The 14,744-nt window shown below is 40.5% G+C and overlaps 1 pseudogene; it reads left to right on the forward strand.

Moving 5' to 3' along the window:
- Positions 1 to 124: 124 nt before the first annotated feature.
- On the forward strand, positions 125 to 13,695 carry LOC129510184 (60S ribosomal protein L32-like; annotated as a pseudogene).
- The last annotated feature ends 1,049 nt before the right edge of the window (positions 13,696 to 14,744 follow it).

Below are 14,744 nucleotides of genomic sequence, written 5' to 3' on the forward strand. Positions count from 1 at the left end.
GATCGTTACTTCCCTAGACAAGTAAAATCTTTCCAAATGACTCTCTGCCTCCAGCCGCAACCCTCCAGTCCATCTTCCACAAATACAAATCCGATCGTGTCAATCCACAGCTTAAAGGCCAGCGATGGCCCCCCAAACCCTGCAGTATGAAAGAGGCCTTGAACTTTTGGGGGCTTTGCTATCTGGTATTCATTCCATATCCTTTTTCTGGTATTCATATCTAACCTTTCTTCTGAAGGACCACCCTCTTTTACATGCTAAGTCTTTGAGCTTCTAAACAGAATGGACTCTTGTACTATGTAAATCACTGGGCTGAACAATCAGAACATAGCATTCCACTCACCAAAATTATAGGTCCTGGTGACTAAAATACTGAGACTTTAATGGGACTCTATAGGAGAGAATCTCATTCTCTCCCATTAGACTTGAGCCTGTGATCCTCTACGAACCATCTTACCATCACAGAGCATAATACCATTTGAAATGGAGCCACATACAGATAGGGACAGAGATCCATACAGTAGGGACACATACAGTGGGGACAGAGATAAAGAGAGTCACCATTCGAACACTAGATATGCCTGCACCCAGTATTCCTCTGGACTTTTCAGTTATGATAGTCATTCCATTCCAATTTTATCAAGCCTTTTGGGGTGAGTTTTCAACCACTTGCAAAAGATATCCTAGGGGCATCTGGGTGGCTCAATGACTGAGCGTCTACCTTGGCTTAGGTCATGATCACAGGGTCCTGGCATTGAGTCTGGCATTAGGCTCCCTGCAGGGAGCCTGCTTCTCTCTCTGCCTGTGTCTCTGCCTCTCTTTGTGTCTGTCATGAATAAATAAATAAAATCATTTTTTAAAAATGATATCCTATCTCATATTAATACAGATACCCTTTAGCAAGGCACATTAGGCCCTTGGGAATCTAGCCTCTGTCTACTTTTATAGTCATATCATATAATCCAAGCAAATGGAAGATACTTGCAGCTCTAGGATGCCTTATTTTCATGTGCCTCAGGGCCTTAGCACATGCTATTTCATTTGCTCCTCATGTCATTATTTTCTTCTTTGCCTGCTTAGCTCACTTTTCAAGACCCAGCAAGAAAGCTACTTCCTTTTCTCTAATATTCCTCTTCCCCTGTGTTCAAGGGGAATCAAAAGTGACCTCACACATCTCCCTTATGATCTGGGAATGAGTACAGAGTCACAATAGCCACAGTGAACATGTGGCACTATTTTAAATGCTTTATGTGTATTAGCTCACTTGGTCCTGATGGCAATTACTCTATTTTACAGATGAGGAAACTGAGAGACAGAAAAGATAAGAAACATGTTAACAAAATAGGTCCACAAAGACCCAGGCAGTTGGGCACCAGAGTCCACTCTTAATCATCATGCAGGGTCCTTCTCCTATTACACGTTCATTCTACAGCTGTGCATCATTGCACTGCCCATATATTTCCTTTCTTTTTCAGATTTTATTTATTTATTTATTTATTTATTTATTTATTTATTTCAGAGAGACAGAGAGAGAGAGTGAGTGTGAGCAAGTGGAGGAGCAGAAGGGGAAGGAAAAAATATCAAGCCGACTCCGTGCTGAGCACAAAGCCTGACACAGGGCTCAATCCCACAACCCTGAGATCATGACCTGAGCTTAAATCAAGTATCAGACCTTAGCTGACTGAGCCACCCAGGTGCCCCTGCACTACCCATATATTTCTACATTTGGCTATCTATTCATCTTTAATACTCAAGGACTGTACGCAGTGCTGTTTTTAATATGTGCTCAATAAAAAAACATGGTGAATTGATCAATGCCAAGTTCTTTTTAGCCTCAATTTTTACATGTGTTTCACAGACCAATTATTGCACTGTGGGGAAAGTGCCCTGTTCCTCCATCCTCTTCCTTTAATGCTTATAAACATCATTTTCCTCCTATTTCAGCTAAGCCCATCACAATCAGGACTGGCTCCCCCATGATCAAAATATGCCGTGTGGCTTGACCAGGCAGCTCTGCAAACTCTAGGGAGACAAAGCTACACTCACCTCCCTTTCTCTGCACAAGAAACAAAGACTGGCCCTGGGACAGGTGCCGAGTCTATGGGTCTGGTTTAATTCTGCCAAGGAGAACTCAGGCAATCTTTTACATCATATCACCATGTTTATCATTATGCTGAGAAAAATCAGGCAGTCTGAACTCCTCTCCATTTTCCTCAAAAGACAGTCCCTGTACTTAGGATAGTTAGGACACACACACACACACACCACACACACACACACACACATTCTTGTCCCGATTAACGCTGATAGAAGCCAGGAGCAAGCAGGACGACACTGCGCACAGGCCTGGTGTGTCCCTGAGTGTGGTTGGTACTCAAGCCTAAGACACCTCAAATATTTTGGGTAACTGAAGAGTCCCATGGAGAAAAAAAAAATTAAAGAACACTCATGCATAAAATCTTCAATGAGTAGTGTTTAAATGCTGTACCAGGGTTTCCAGAAACACACTGATGTTTCTTTTCCTTTTTTTCTACCACAGGGTTTCTCAGCCTCAGCAATATTGACATCTTGATCCAGATCATTCTTTGTTCTGTGGCTTGGGTCAGTCCTGTGAATAGTAGGATGCATAGCAGCAGCCCTGGCCTCTACCCAGTAGGTGCCAGTAGCACCCCCTCCCGTCAGGGCAACCAGCCCAATCTACAGACACTACCACTACCAGATCTTCCCTGAGGGGCAAAATGGTCCCCAGCAGACAACCATTTCTGTACAATCTGGTCATGGTGACAGAGTCTGCTCAGTCCCCACAATCTACCTTTTTTGCCAACAGCCATTTTCCAGCTGATCTTTTCTTTTAACGAACATAAGCAACCTGGCTGGTCACCATTTCAAGGAAGATATTTTTTTCCCCTTTCAAGGGATCCCCTAGTTGAAGAGTAACCTGTCCTCAAAGGCACACGAAAAGCAGCAAGAAGATGTGCCCTCATCCCGGTTTCTTCTTGCTGTAGCCAAAATATTTCTTTTGCGTTTTGTCTAAGATACAAAAATCACAAAGTCTCCAATTTCTGAGAATGTGTGCCAAGAAAATAATTATTAATGCTGGCAAAGGTTTAATTACAGAGAAAGCCTTGCAGCAAAGTTTGTAATATGGAACACTGGGAAATAGCCTAAGTGATAATAGAATATTGGTTAAATGAGCTGTGATACGTTCATCCAACAGAATATATGGAGTGTCATTAAAAGTGGTGAGGATAGAAATGCGTAGCCCCATAAGATCTTCATGAAATACAAACAGAACAAAGTGGATCACTGAGAAGTATTTCAGTAATTATGATACTTTTAAAGTATGTTTGCATATGTGCATAGAAAAAATGGATAAAAATGAATGATTAACAGGCATTTTTAAGTTTCCACTCTTTTGATCTTTATTTTCATTTTATAATAAACATATTTTACATAAAATGTTTTTATATAAGCTCTTGGACAGTCAGGATAGTTGCACACTATTATGCTCCCAAAGGAGTGCAGAGAAAAGTCTAAGGAGAAATAGAAAAAAAAAACTAAACTAAAATTGTAGGTTAAGTGTGAAACAACATCATCCTTTAAGTTTTCTGATGGCATACCTGGATGTCTATTCCAGAGGATTCTTTAAAGCAAGAGTAAACCAAAATATTCCTAGTTTATTTTTTTTAAATAATCCCACCCTAACTTGAACATGGAAGGAAATGAGTCTTGAATTGACATCATTTTATTGAGTTTTTATTAGTCCGGAACTATAAACCCAATGGATTAGCCACAGTATGAAGTCATTCCAAATTGATGCATCTGTCGGATGGCAAAGGCATTTATGAGCAGCAATATGAAGAAGACCAAGTCCATGGCTTTGTTCCAGTGCCATCGTGAAGGTGGTAGAATTTATTGAAATAAAGCCTTGCCCCATACAGTCAGAATTCCAAGAAATGATCTGAAAGCACTGGCACTAGAAAAATCATAAACTCTAAGGGGTTGCATAGATACTCGTACATTACAAAAGTGCTATCTTTTACCAGATTGCTCGTGAGATGCTGCCTTGGCTGAAATAAACAGCAGGAAAAGGCGAAGTCTCTGTAATCTATCCCTACCACAGCTTCAGATAACATTCTTGGCACTGCAGTGCATCCCTGTTGTTATTGAAATTATTCTGGAACAATGAGAGGGAGTTGCAAGTACTTTCTACAGAAGACACCCAGGTCTCACTATACTCACAACTAAAATTATAGTGCAGGGGCCTGAGGTGGTCCAGTTGGTCAGATTATTGGCAAAAAATAATTAGATGGTTGGTAGGTGAGATTGTCAGGGTCCAGAATACATACTCATCAATATACCATGATACACACACACAGAGACACACATGAAGTTCATACCCACTTGATGTCCCGTAGGCATAAAATTCAGATTAAATTTAGGATGTCCAATCAAATTTGAATTTTAGGTAGCACAACACCTCATTATTGAGTATAAAGATGTCCCAAATATTTCACTGGGTTTTTTTTGTTTTTGTTTTGTTTTGTTTTGTTTTTGCTTAATCTGGCAACCCTACTGTCCTAGGATTCACCTGCAAAGTCATAATGTGAATCCAAATGACTTTCAGAAGGACTGTGCATGTAGTTTGTCCTATAATAAGAAGGAACTTTTCTTATAAGAAGGAATTCTTAGCTTCTCAAAAGAGCTTCAAAGAACTAAATTTAACTGAATCAGAAAAGACATAAGAAAGGCTGGTTAGAAAGTCAGAAGATATAAGATCTAGCCCCAATGGTTATGATAACCCGCCTTGTGTGACTTTTCTGACAAACCATCTAAAACCAGTAAGTCTGGGGATCCCGGTTTGGCACTGCCTTCAGTCCGGGGTGTGATCCTGGAGTCCTGGGATCGAGTCCCCCATCGGGCTTCCTGCAAAGAGCCTGCTCCTCCCTCTGCCTGTGTCTCTGCCTCTCTCTCTGTATCTCTCATGACTAAATAAATAAAATCTTTAAAAATCAATCAATCAATCCAGTAAGTCTATTTCCACTTATATCCACAGTGGAAAATACGCAGCTGACTTTCTTTCTCTGAACTCATGGCAGACATTGTTAATCGATCTTTGTATTCCTTCCCACTGTGCCCACAGGCAGCCTCAGGATTTTGTTCAACCAAATGTGCAGGCAACCATCATTCATCAGGCACTGGCAAGAGTCTACCCTTGAGATGAAATTGTTTGCCTTCCCTGAATTAAATGAGCCTTGGGTTTCCTTTCTGGCTCTAATGGAAGTTTGGCATTCTTTGGAATTCCAATTCAACTCTGAAAAGCAAGATCATATCAAGTTTCACACCCTTGATTAAAAGCAAAACATGGCAGCTGTCTTTTTTGAAGTAGAACTTTTTCAAGAGCAGGAATAATGGACACAGGAGTCCTGCTTTGATCAGACCCTTTGGGAGCTGGATGCCTCCAACCTCAGTGGAGGACATGGCAGGTCCTGACTCTCACCTTCAGCAATGACTTTGACTCCACTTCATGTTTTCACTTCTTTCTGCACAGCAGGGTTTATCCTACTACTCACTGGCTTCCTCTCCCTCTATACATCTTTTCTACCTCATGAATTCTGCTTTCTCACAATCCCAACTTCTCATAGCCTCTTGTAGTAACGTGCTGGTTCATTACATCATTTTGTTTCAGCTCCAATAGTACAATCTGCCTGATTCTCTCTTATTTGCCCCAGACTGAGGGTGTCAAGGCTTAGCTGACCCCTGTTTACCAAGGGGGCAGTCAGGGGTTGGCTGTTAGTTCAGTCAGCATCCATTAGTCCTGTCACCTAGAACTGTAAATATCTGGTTAAAACATGGTTGCCTGGACAAAGCCCATCAGCAGGGGATATTGAGGGGGGTAGAGGGAATCAGGGGGTTCTGTTTTTCTTCTTTTCAAAAGGATGTGATAGGTACCACGATGTCTAGTTCATAACTTCACAGGTCTTTTCAAGGACCCAATATGATCATGTATGTGAAAAGTGACTGTTTTACCTGGTTTCTTCCAAAACCAGAACCTGAGGCAAAAATCTGAGTGTAAGGAGCTCATTTGAGAGGTGCAGGAAACATCAGTAGGGAGATGAGGAAACAGTAATGTGTGTTACTAAGAAACTGCCACAGTAGCTGCCTGAAGCTCATTCAAAAGGGAAGCTAGGGAAATGGGATGAAACACACACCCACTGTTATGTGAAGCAGTAATAAGGGAGAACAGTTAGTGGGACCAAGGACCACCAGGTAGCACCCAAACAAATGCCAACTCTTTTTGCACCACTATACTTACTTGGACAAAGCAGAAGAAACATCTTTCTCCTATGTACTCCTCAATTGTATTTTAATGACTTCTACTATTTGTCCCTATACTCGTGTTAGTTTGCTTTCAGCTGTATAAACTGATGATGAATAGAAGAGGGCTATATTTGTCTTCTTTCCTTGATCCTATGTTCTTAAGGACAATCTTGAGCCATACACATGCTTTAATACCCACAACAACCATATCATGAACAAGACAACAGTAATACACATTGTGAGGACACAATACAAAACTTCATCCAATGATAGGACTTGAGATAAGCTTCTGCTCAATCCCATTCTTCTGTGACAGTGCTGAACCAACGAAGAGATACTCTCAGAAATCACAAAAGAACCAAAACACTTGTTTTCCTACAGATAGTATGAAATCACAGAATATTATTTGGTTATGAAGCTGAAACAAACTTCCCAATGGTTGTCTCTTGGTCTATCTAGACTTTGGGGACTATTTGTCCTGCATATCAGAATCTTCCCCATTCAGCCTCAGCAAGGACCAAGGTCTGCCTTGCCTCAAGTCAAGTTCATAGAACCCCAGATGGGCCACACCTGCAAGTGGCCCTTTGCACATAGCCTACTCTCAAGAATGATGCAAAGACTAGTGGATTCTAGACTCTTGCCATCTCCAGTCAGAGAAACTATCCCTCCTCCCTCCCTCCATGGGAAGGAATCATTAAAAGATACAGATAAGTCATTAGCAATTTCAAGCCATAAGTGCGTAGAAGTTCCTATTTTTCAGGGTGGCAGAAACAGGGTGAGGAAAACAATGCTTTCTTACCCCACATCTAAGTGAGAAGAGCTGATCTGAAAACCTATTTCCCTTTCAATTCTCAATGACCAGATAGGAGTGAGCCATTAGACAAGCAGAGGAGCCTGCTCACAGAAGAATCATTTTCAATTACTCTTTCATCCTATCACACAGATATCAATGCATTTAGGTCTGTAGAGAAACCATAAATGCTTCAGTAACTAGTGTTCTATCTTCTTGTTCATCCCATCTCAAACACTGAGATTGCTAGTAAACTCTGCAGTGAGCATTTAGCAAAAGGAATTTAAGAATGTCAAGACCGAGGCTCCAATATGTCAAAAGGAAAACTGTTTCTTGGGGAATATTTCTTCCTTCTCAAAACAAGGTAAGAAAATAGCAATACTGCTTCTGCTTCAAGGTTTACTTTGATGGCTGAATGGAATATGGCCAGTTTGTTTGTTAAGGTACTGACCTCTAGTGGCCAGCAATGATGACTACTCTCTGCTAGAGAACGAACATTCTAAGATTTTACAAACCCAGGTGTAAGCATGGAGAGGCTTTGAAGATCATCTTTCTCTGCCCACCTCATGTTATAGAAGAGGAATTAGAGATCCATAAAAGATGAGTAACTTGTCGGTGGTCGCTTAGATGGAACTGGAGCCAAGCTCTATCTTTCATTGCGTTTCATCTCTTCCCATTGCCTAACGCTTCTTTCAAAGTACTATTATTCCACTTGTGCTGCACTTGACAAATAGTGTGACAGTGACAATACTTCAGTTCCAGACACCCCTTCTATGAGATGGTAAACAGCTAGAGGGTAAGAATTCTTTCCTAATCGTCTTTTAATATCTAGTCCTTTTCACCATGCCTGCCACAGGACAAGTAGGTAATGAATGTCAGATGGATGGATAGACATATTTTAACTTGAAATTGGAAATCGACAAATACCAGGAGATACTTGACTTTTTATCCTATTGGCAAATGGCAGATCCAAAATTTGATCCAAATAGCCAGCAGTTCAGTCTTAAAGGCTAAAACCTACCATCCCAACCACTTACTCCAAGGACCTCTACTACTAACAATGGTCTTCCTGAATTTCACAGAAGCAGCCTCAGTGGCTATTGAGTTAACACAGGTGATTCAAGAGAAGATTATGCTTTTTCAGATTCTCAGTCCTACTGAGTTTTATCCTCAAATAATGACCTAATAGAAACTTTCCTTCATATGTTTGTTTGTTCCTTCAATCATTCAACATATATTTATTGTCTACTATGTTCCAGGAATTTCCCTAAGTAATAAGAACCCAGTGGGAAATACAAAACAATATGTCAACCACTATGCAAGTGGTAATAAGCTCTGGAAAGATAAAGATGGAAGACTTGTTAGTGATGGCAAATCCTTCTCCAGTCTTGGTAGAGAAGTGGGTTAGGAGATAATCCTGAAGGATTCTAGCATATATTGGTACCTCAGAGAACACGTGAGTAAACCTCAGGACCCCTTGGTAAAATAATCCAGTAGGTAGTGAAAGGACAGGATCTCCATATAGTAAGTAACAAAACTCATGTTTCCCTCTCCCAACTATTTTACCTAAAATTTACTTGCCTTTGGAGGATGTTAGTGATCTTCGCTGATACCTACCTTCTGGCTCCTAAAATTCTTCTTCCTCTCCCTACCCTTCTGTCCCAAATATAGATATAAATCCTTTCTATAATTTCCCACAGCACTACAAGACTATGTTGGAACAAGTAAAAGATTTTAATAAAGTCTTCCGCAAACAAGAGAGGAATTATAGCAGAATTACAGAAAGCTGGCAACCAGATATGATGGCACTTGGGGCCCAGAGGCCACCCTCATGAGGTTGGCCAGGATCCTGTTGGATTGCTTCCCTGTCCAGCCCTGTTAGGCAGCATATGGCAATGTTCATCTTTCCCTACTGCCCTGGGAAATTCCTCAAGTACATCAAAGCACCTCACAGCCCAAGCCCAAGAGAGCAGACTGGTGCATAGTGGCAAGTATTCCCTTGCCCTGTGCTCTAAATTCCATCTCTCAGATAGTGAGAACACAGGCAGCTACCAATTTACAGATGGCTCTTACTCCAGAAATCTATTTGCTAGACAGTTATTTGGAATCTGCCATGCATTTCCCAAAGCATCAACAGTGACTGAAATCAGAAACAAGTCCAAGAAAATTCTATTTATATCCTGGTCCATTTAAGAATGTTAGAAACATAGCTTCCCAATTTGACAGAAATGAGGAAGTGAGTATAGATGCTCCTGGGTACTCTCTATGTCAACAGATCATCTGTACCAATATAAGAACCCAAATCCTCTTCCTGCCAGGTCCTCAAGAATTCTGCATTAAGGGACAAAGCACAGATGTCTGTACAGGGAGCTATGGCGGCAGACAGCAAAAAAGGAAAATTCTTGACCCAGAATCATTAGAAAGGTTTTTCCTAAATTGTGTCTAGCAAACTATGTTTCCCGGGTATAATTAGCATTCGGTGCATTTGAAGAAAATACAATTTTTGGCACCACAGGATATGAGAAAAATAGATGGATCAGTGCCCAATGAAGTAGAGCCTGTTTTTTTATTGAAATGTTGTCAGCAACTCCTCTGTCCAGTGAGCTCAGAAGGTCTCCCTGAATAAGATCTTGTTTTGATGAAGGGTCATCTGAGAAACTACTCTCAATTATGCAAATGTAAGACAAGGGGACATACCTACTGCCTTGGGAAATGGGAATACAATAGGATTTTCTATGATATGAATGGATGCTGCCCTTTCTAAATGCCCATCATAGTCCTTGACATCACTGAACAAATTTGCAAAGTGGCCAAGGAACCTCCTCAGGACAAAAGGGGTTTAGGCACTGGACTCCTTGTTGAATTTCAACAGCATTAAAACCTTTCTGATAGGGACACCTGGATGCCTTAACTGGTGAAATGTCTGCCTTCAGCTCAGGTCATGGTCCTGGGGTCCTGGAATGGAGCCCTATGTTGGGCTTCCTGCTCAGGGGGCAGTGTGCTTCTCCCTTTCCCCCTGCCCCTCCCCTGCTTGTTCTCTCTCTCTCTCTCTCTGAAATAAATAAAATCTTTGAAAAATAATAAAAAATAAATCAAACCTGATAAACTTGGATGGTCCTAATCGAGCTGATCAGTCAGAAGGGATACTTGGCACCCTGGAGGGCAATTCAACATGAAGAGAAGGGGTTCAGGGACTGGAGACTGGAGACAGAGTTTCAAATCAGAACTCAAGTGACTGGGGGGAGAGAGGAAGGAAGTTTCAAGTGTAGTTGCTGGTTTAGGCATAGCTTGTGACTGAGGTCTTAAACATCTCCAGATACTGGGAACAGTGGCAGATTATGCTTGTGTAAACCATATTGGAGAAACCAGGGTTTCTCAATCTGGGTGCTATTGACATGTTGACACAATTTTTTTATGGTGGGGGATGGAGAACTGTCCTGTACACTGAACGATGTTCAGCAGCATCCCTGGCCTCTACCCACTAGATGCCACTAAGAGATTCCCTAAATTGTGACAACCAAAAATGTCCTCAAACTTTGCCAAATGTCTCCTGGAAGGACCAAATCAATACTGTTTGAAAAGTAGTGGTATAAACTAAAAAGTACAACCATGAAATCTTAAATGTGAGGAAATGTGAGGAATCTGGTATGAATATTTGGACTGTCAGACACATCAATGTATCCGAAAGCAAAAATGTTCAGCCTTCTTGGGGCCACTTACTGCAGTAATGAACTATACTCCTCTGTTCTCTCTCCATTGGCATTTGGATACAGGACTACCTCTTAAATGGAGTAAGTCTCTCAAATTTTATGAACAATTCTAAGTGAAATTTATACTTCAAGGGGGAGACACTGGATGCCCTGCTAATAAAGGCAAATACATTTTTGAGTAACTACTTAAAAAATGAAAGTATTGTGATGATATTTATATCCTAACCTGGTGAAACAGGTCATAGCAAGGAGATGCTTTCAAGGGAAGTAGCTGGAGAGAGAGAGAGAGACAGAGAGAATATAAAAATTAGAGGAAAATAAGCTTTTTGACAAGAAAAATATGAGAACTCACAATTCATACTAAGAACAGCAGTTTTCTCGGATATGTAAGAGCATATCCAATTATTTCAAGTTATGACATGAAACTCTAAATAAAATGAATCTTATAGAATTTTATTCTCAATAGCTCAGACAACTTTCTTAGGAAGGGAGAATCTTTTGAAGAGAAGCAAATGAGAAGAAAGTCATTGCAATTCAAAACCAGCTGAAAATCTTTGCCCTGGAGGAAGAAAATTAAATGCTTTAATATCTATAAAATAAAAATAGGCTACACAACCAATATATCTTAATCAATAAATGTTCCACTTAGTATAGAAACAAGAGGTTCAAATTTGATGGAGTTCAAGTTCTATTTCAGAGGAGATCTATATAATTCAGTAAACTGGAAAATGAATCAAATGTTGAAGAGCATGATTTTATATCATTAATGATTCAAAGGTGATACTTTGGCTTCCAAGCTGAGCTTTATTTTAGTGATGTGTTTTCCCTTATGACATATTTTTCTTTCTTGGAGAAAGTATCAGCTACAATCAAAAATATTATAAAATTCTTGGGCAGCCCAGGTGGCTCAGTGGTTTAGCGCCACCTTCAGCCCAGGGCGTGATCCTGGAGACCTGGGATCAAGTCCCATGTCAGACTCCCTGCATGGAACCTGCTTCTCCCTCTGCCTGTGTCTCTGCCTCTCTCTCTTTCTGTGTGTCTCTCATGAATGAATAAATAAAATCTTTAAAAAATATATTATAAAATTCCAAAAACTGAGTGTGAATGACATACTCATCCAAAGCTGTACTTGTGTTCCAACTGTTCAGGTGTGAAAAGCATATTTTAACTATTCATTGATCTAAAAAATGGGCCATGACAGCTTTCCCCCAAAGAGAATATAGCATGATAGTCTCATCTCAAGTTCCATGATTTTTCCATGTTTATTCCAGTGTCCTAATCTCCCAAAGAGGGTTCTAACTCACCATGCTTTAGTGGCATACCTTTTAAGGCATTAAACACATTTGCCTATTTTTTTCAAGAGTACAGATAAAAATTACATGCCTCAGAGTCCTATGTAAAAAAAAAGACAATATTTCATTTGTTCATTCATTCACTTCTTCATCTATTTAAAGATGTGACTGCTACAGTCACTAATGCTGCATAACAAATGACTCCAAAATGCAATGGCTTAAAACTTTCACTTTATTATGCACATGGATTCTGAAAGCCAGCAATTTGAATAGAGCACAGCTGGTTCACTAATCTCTACTCCACAATATCTGATGCCTCCATTAACAAAAGTCAAACCCTAGAAGTGACTCAATAATTAGGGGCTGGAAATATCCAAAGACTTCTAACACACATGTCTAAGACCTTGGCCAGGATGACTCAAAGACTAGAACTGCCAAACAGAGTGTGTGCACCTACTCTTTCCATGCTGGCTAGATCCTTCACAGTGTGGCGGCCTCAGAATAGTCAAACTTATATAGCATCTCAGGACTCTAAGCATAAAAGTTCTAGCAAACAACATAGAAACCACATCATATTTTGTGACTCAGCCTCAGAAATTAGCCAGCAAGTCAGCATCACTTACACAATACCCAACTGTCAATGAGATTATAAGTTCACTCAGATACAAGGGGAAGGAAAACAAATTCCAATTCTTTTTTTTTAATTTTATTTTTTTTTATTCATGATAGTCACACGCAGAGACACAGGCAGAGGGAGAAGCAGGCTCCATGCACCGAGAGCCCGATGTGGGATTCGATCCTGGGTCTCCAGGATCGCGCCCTGGGCCAAAGGCAGGGGCTAAACCGCTGCGCCACCCAGGGATCCCACAAACTCCAGTTCTCAATGGGAGGAATTCAGAGAACTTGGAGGTTTTGTTTTAAAACAACCACAAAAGCATACGAACACAGAGCACAAATTTTTATTATTTGAAATAATTTTTAAAATAATATAATTACTTTATGGCAGAGCTTAAAAATAATAAGGAATATTTTGAAAATCCTTATGCTAATTAATTTCAAAACAAAGAAAAGAACAATTTCCTAAAAATATACAATACTAAAACTGAAAGGAGAAATTTAGCTCTTTTCCTCGGCGCTGCCTGCGGAGGTGGCAGCCATCTATTGCTGGGCATCACGGCTACCCTCAGACCTCTGGTGAAGCCCAAGGTCATTAAAAAGAGGACCAAGAAGTTCATCCGGCACCAGTCAGACCGATAATGTCAAAATTAAGCGCACCTGGCAGAAACCCAGAGGCATTGACAATAGAGTATGCAGAAGATTCAAGGGCCAGATCTTGATGCCCAACATTGGTTACGGGAGCAACAAGAAAACAAAGTACATGCTGCCCAGCGGCTTCCAGAAGTTCCTAGTCCACAACATCAAGGAGCTTGAAGTGCTGCTGATGTGCAACAAATCTTACTGTGCAGAGATTGCTCACAATGTCTCCTCCAAGAACCACAAAGCCATTGTGGAAAGAGCAGCCCAGCTGGCCATCAGAGTCACCGATCCCAATGCCAGACTGTGTAGTGAAGAAAATGAATAGACAGACAGCTTATGTGCATGTCATATTTGTGTTAATAAAACCATAAAACTACCAAAAAAAAGGAGAAATTCAAAACCCAAATGGGCTTATAAGCATCAAGGAAATAGAATCATTGATCACAAATTGAGCTACAACCACCCCTCTACCCTCCACAAATACATTATTTTCTGAAGAAGATATACAATGAGCCAATAAATTCAGTGAATTACAGAGCTCAATGGCACTACTCATAGGGAAATGCAAATTAAAACCACAGTGTGATACCACTTCATATCTACTGGAATGACTATCAAAAAAAGTGGAAAATAACAAATATTGGCAAGAATTTGCAAAAATTAGAGCCCTTGCATGTGACTGGTGGAAAATAAAATGGCTCAGCTATTATGGAAAAGAGTAGCTCCTTAAAAAGGTAAACAAAGAATTACCATATAACCCAATGATCCACTCCTAGGTATGTACCTAAAGGAATTCAAAACAGGGACTCAGGGGCACCTGGGTGGTTCAGTCGGTTAAGTGCCTACCTTCAGCTCAGGTCATGATCCCAGGACCCTGGGATTGAGCCCCACATTGGGCTCCCTGCTCAGTGGGGATCCTGCTTCTCTCTCTACCTCTCCCCACCAGCTTGTGCTTTCTTGTTCACTCTTTCCCCGCCCCCACTAAAATAAATAAATAAATAGATAGATAGATAGATAGATAGATAGATAAACAAACATAGGGACTCAGACAGACATTTGTATGTGACTCTTCATGGCAACATTATGCACACTGACCAGTAGTGGAAACAACCCAAGTGTCCATCAGCAGATGAATGCCTAAGTTAAATATGGTGTATCTATATAATGGACTATTATTTAGCTTTAAAAAAGAAATGACATACTGACACCTGCTACAACATGAATAAACCTTGAAAACATTACGCTAAGTGAATTAAGCCAAACACAAAAGGAAAATGGTTGTGTGATTCCATTTATATGAAATAACTAGAATAAGCAAATTTATAAAGACAGAGAGTGGAAATTGGAGGTTGCCAAGGGCAGGATTAGGTCACC

The sequence above is a fragment of the Nyctereutes procyonoides genome, unplaced genomic scaffold (genome assembly GCF_905146905.1).
Source record: "Nyctereutes procyonoides isolate TBG_1078 unplaced genomic scaffold, NYPRO_anot_genome, whole genome shotgun sequence".
Classification (NCBI taxonomy): Eukaryota; Metazoa; Chordata; class Mammalia; order Carnivora; family Canidae; genus Nyctereutes; species Nyctereutes procyonoides.